Below are 5,544 nucleotides of genomic sequence, written 5' to 3'. Positions count from 1 at the left end.
TCTGATCTGAGCATTCAGCTAACAGAGTTAAACCATACTTTTGATTGGGCAGTTTTGAAACACTCTGTCTGTAGAAAATGCAACTGGACATTCGTAGCGCTAAGTGGGTAATAGTGGAAAAAAGAATATGTTCAAATATGAACTACACAGAAGCATTGTATGAAACTTCTTTCTGTTCTGTGCATTCAACTAACAGAGTTGAACCTTACTTTTGATTGAGCCGTTCTGAAACACTCTTTCTGTAGAAACTGCAATTGGACATTCTGAGCGCTAAGAGGCCTATATTGGGAAAAAGAATGTCTACAAATAAAAACTACACAGAAGAATTGTGTGAAACTTCTTTCTGTTCTGTTTGTTCAACTAAAAGACTTGAACCTTAGTTTTGATTGAGCCGTTCTGAAACACTCTTTCTGTAGAAAATGCAAGTGGAGATTCGGAGCGCTAACAGGGTAATAGTGGAAAAAGGAATGTCTCCAAATATAAACTACACAGAATCATTCTGTGAAACTTCTTTCTGATCTGTGCATTCAGCTAACAGAGTTAAACCATACTTTTGATTGAGCAGATCTGAACACTCTTTCTGTAGAAAATGCAACTGGACATTTGGAGCGCTAAGAGAGTAGTAGTGGAAAAAGGAATATATTCAAATATAAACTACACAGAAGCATTCTGTGAAACTTCTTTCTGATCTCAGCATTCAGCTAACAGAGTTAAACCATACTTTTGATTGAGCAGTTTTGAAACACTCTGTCTGTAGAAAATGCAACTGGACATTCGTAGCGCTAAGTGGGTAATAGTGGAAAAAAGAATATGTTCAAATATAAACTACACAGAAGCATTGTATGAAAATTCTTTCTGTTCTGTGCATTCAACTAACAGAGTTGAACCTTACTTTTGATTGAGCCTTTCTGAAACACTCTTTCTGTAGAAACTGCAATTGGACATTCTGAGCGCTAAGAGGCCTCTATTGGGAAAAATAATATCTTCAAATAAAAACTACACAGAAGCATTGTGTGAAACTTATTTCTGATATGTTCATTAAGCTAACAGAGTTAAACCATAGTTTTGATTGCGCAGTTCTGAACACTCTTTCTGTAGAAAATGCAAGTGGACATTCGGAGCGCTAAGAGGGTAAGAGTGGAAAAAGGAATATATTCAAATATAAACTACACAGTAGCATTCTGTGAAAATTCTTTCTGTTCTGTGCATTCAACTAACAGAGTTGAACCTTACTTTTGATTGAGCCGTTCTGAAACACTCTTTCTGTAGAAACTGCAATTGGACATGCTAAGCACTAAGAGGCCTACATTGGGAAAAAGAATATCTTCAAATAAAAACTACACGGATGCATTCTGTGAAACTTATTTCTGATCTGTAAATTCAGTTAACAGAGATAAAACATATTTTTGATTGAGCAGTTATGAAACACTCTTTTTGTAGAAAATGCAAGTGGAGATTCGGAGCGCTAAGAGGGTAATAGTGGAAAAAGGAATGTCTTCAAATATAAAGTACACGGAATCATTCGGTGAAACTTCTTTCTGATCTGTGCATTCAGCTAACAGAGTTAAACCATAATTTTGATTGAGCAGATCTGAACACTCTTTCTGTTGAAAATGCAACTGGACATTTGGAGCGCTAAGAGCGTAGTAGTGGAAAAAGTAATATATTCAAATATAAACTACACAGAAGCATTCTGTGAAACTTCTTTCTGATCTGAGCATTCAGCTAACAGAGTTAAATCATACTTTTGATTGAGCAGTTTTGAAACACTCTGTCTGTAGAAAATGCAACTGGACATTCGTAGCGCTAAGTGGGTAATAGTGGAAAAAAGAATATGTTCAAATATAAACTACACAGAAGCATTGTATGAAACTTCTTTCTGTTCTGTGCATTCAACTAACAGAGTTGAACCTTACTTTTGATTGAGCCGTTCTGAAACACTCTTTCTGTAGAAACTGCAATTGGACATTCTGAGCGCTAAGAGGCCTATATTGGGAAAAAGAATGTCTACAAATAAAAACTACACAGAAGAATTGTGTGAAACTTCTTTCTGTTCAGTTTGTTCAACTAAAAGAGTTGAACCTTAGTTTTGATTGAGCCATTCTGAAACACTCTTTCTGTAGAAAATGCAAGTGGAGATTCGGAGCGCTAACAGGGTAATAGTGGAAAAAGGAATGTCTCCAAATATAAACTACACAGAATCATTCTGTGAAACTCCTTTCTGATCTGAGCATTCAGCTAACAGAGTTAAACCATACTTTTGATTGAGCAGTTTTGAAACACTCTGTCTGTAGAAAATGCAACTGCACATTCGTAGCGCTAAGTGGGTAATAGTGGAAAAAAGAGTATGTTCAGATATAAACTACACAGAAACATTGTATGAAACTACTTTGTGTTCTGTGCATTCAACTAACAGAGTTGAACCTTACTTTTGATTGAGCCTTTCTGAAACACTCTTTCTGTAGAAACTGCAATTGGACATTCTGAGCGCTAAGAGGCCTGTAATGGGAAAAATAATATCTTCATATAAAAACTACACAGAAGCATTGTGTGAAGCTTATTTCTGATATGTTCATTAAGCTAACAGAGTTAAACCATACTTTTGATTGCGCAGTTCTGAACACTCTTTCTGTAGAATATGCAAGTGGACATTCGGAGCGCTAAGAGGGTAATAGTGGAAAAAGGAATATATTCAAATATAAACTACACAGTAGCATTCTGTGAAATTCTTTCTGTTCTGTGCATTCAACTAACAGAGTTGAACCTTACTTTTGATTGAGCCGTTCTGAAACACTCTTTCTGTAGAAACTGCAATTGGACATGCTAAGCGCTAAGAGGCCTACATTGGGAAAAAGAATATCTTCAAATAAAAACTACACATATGCATTCTGTGAAATTTATTTCTGATCTGTAAATTCAGTTAACAGAGATAAAACATATTTTTGATTGAGCAGTTATGAAACACTCTTTTTGTAGAAAATGCAAGTGGAGATTCGGAGCGCTAAGAGGGTAATAGTGGAAAAAGGAATGTCTTCAAATATAAACTACACAGAATCATTCGGTGAAACTTCTTTCTGATCTGTGCATTCAGCTAACAGAGTTAAACCATACTTTTGATTGAGCAGATCTGAACACTCTTTCTGTAGAAAATGCAACTGGACATTTGGAGCGCTAAGAGCGTAGTAGTGGAAAAAGGAATATATTCAAATATAAACTACACAGAAGCATTCTGTGAAACTTCTTTCTGATCTGAGCATTCAGCTAACAGAGTTAAACCATACTTTTGATTGAGCAGTTTTGAAACACTCTGTCTGTAGAAAATGCAACTGGACATTCGTAGCGCTAAGTGGGTAATAGTGGAAAAAAGAATATGTTCAAATATAAACTACACAGAAGCATTGTATGAAACTACTTTCTGTTCTGTGCATTCAACTAACAGAGTTGAACCTTACTTTTGATTGAGCCGTTCTGAAACACTCTTTCTGTAGAAACTGCAATTGGACATTCTGAGCGCTAAGAGGCCTATATTGGGAAAAAGAATGTCTACAAATAAAAATTACACAGAAGAATTGTGTGAAACTATTTTCTGTTCTGTTTGTTCAACTAAAAGAGATGAACCTTAGTTTTGATTGAGCCGTTCTGAAACACTCTTTCTGTAGAAAATGCAAGTGGAGATTCGGAGCGCTAAGGGGGTAATAGTGGAAAAAGGAATGTCTCCAAATATAAACTACACAGTATCATTCTGTGAAACTTCTTTCTGATCTGTGCATTCAGCTAACAGAGTTAAACCATACTTTTGATTGAGCAGATCTGAACAGTCTTTCTGTAGAAAATGGAACTGGACATTTGGAGCGCTAAGAGAGTAGTAGTGGAAAAAGGAATATATTCAAATATAAACTACACAGAAGCATTCTGTGAAACTTCTTTCTGATCTGAGCATTCAGTTAACAGCGTTAAACCATACATTTGATTGAGCAGTTTTGAAACACTCTGTCTGTAGAAAATGCAACTGGACATTCGTAGCGCTAAGTGGGTAATAGTGGAAAAAAGAATATGTTCAAATATAAACTACACAGAAGCATTGTATGAAACTTCTTTCTGTTCTGTGCATTCAACTAACAGAGTTGAACCTTACTTTTGATTGAGCCTTTCTGAAACACTCTTTCTGTAGAAACTGCAATTGGACATTCTGAGCGCTAAGAGGCCTATATTGGGAAAAATAATATCTTCAAATAAAAACTACACAGAAGCATTGTGTGAAACTTATTTCTGATATGTTCATTAAGCTAACAGAGTTAAACCATACTTTTGATTGCGCAGTTCTGAACACTCTTTCTGTAGAAAATGCAAGTGGACATTCGGAGCGCTAAGAGGGTAATAGTGGAAAAAGGAATATATTCAAATATAAACTACACAGTAGCATTCTGTGAAAATTCTTTCTGTTCTGTGCATTCAACTAACAGAGTTGAACCTTACTTTTGATTGAGCCGTTCTGAAACACTCTTTCTGTAGAAACTGCAATTGGACATGCTAAGCGCTAAGAGGCCTACATTGGGAAAAAGAATATCTTCAAATAAAAACTACACAGATGCATTCTGTGAAACTTATTTCTGATCTGTAAATTCAGTTAACAGAGATAAAACATATTTTTGATTGAGCAGTTATGAAACACTCTTTTTGTAGAAAATGCAAGTGGAGATTCGGAGCGCTAAGAGGGTAATAGTGGAAAAAGGAATGTCTTCAAATATAAACTACACAGAATCATTCGGTGAAACTTCTTTCTGATCTGTGCATTCAGCTAACAGAGTTAAACCATAATTTTGATTGAGCAGATCTGAACACTCTTTCTGTTGAAAATGCAACTGGACATTTTGAGCGCTAAGAGCGTAGTAGTGGAAAAAGGAATATATTCAAATATAAACTACACAGAAGCATTCTGTGAAACTTCTTTCTGATCTGAGCATTCAGCTAACAGAGTTAAATCATACTTTTGATTGAGCAGTTTTGAAACACTCTGTCTGTAGAAAATGCAACTGGACATTCGTAGCGCTAAGTGGGTAATAGTGGAAAAAAGAATATGTTCAAATATAAACTACACAGAAGCATTGTATGAAACTTCTTTCTGTTCTGTGCATTCAACTAACAGAGTTGAACCTTACTTTTGATTGAGCCGTTCTGAAACACTCTTTCTGTAGAAACTGCAATTGGACATTCTGAGCGCTAAGAGGCCTATATTGGGAAAAAGAATGTCTACAAATAAAAACTACACAGAAGAATTGTGTGAAACTTCTTTCTGTTCTGTTTGTTCAACTAAAAGAGTTGAACCTTAGTTTTGATTGAGCCATTCTGAAACACTCTTTCTGTAGAAAATGCAAGTGGAGATTCGGAGCGCTAACAGGGTAATAGTGGAAAAAGGAATGTCTCCAAATATAAACTACACAGAATCATTCTGTGAAACTCCTTTCTGATCTGAGCATTCAGCTAACAGAGTTAAACCATACTTTTGATTGAGCAGTTTTGAAACACTCTGTCTGTAGAAAATGC

Source organism: Symphalangus syndactylus, chromosome Y (genome assembly GCF_028878055.3).
Source record: "Symphalangus syndactylus isolate Jambi chromosome Y, NHGRI_mSymSyn1-v2.1_pri, whole genome shotgun sequence".
Classification (NCBI taxonomy): Eukaryota; Metazoa; Chordata; class Mammalia; order Primates; family Hylobatidae; genus Symphalangus; species Symphalangus syndactylus.
Note: the sequence above shows the minus strand (reverse complement) of the source record.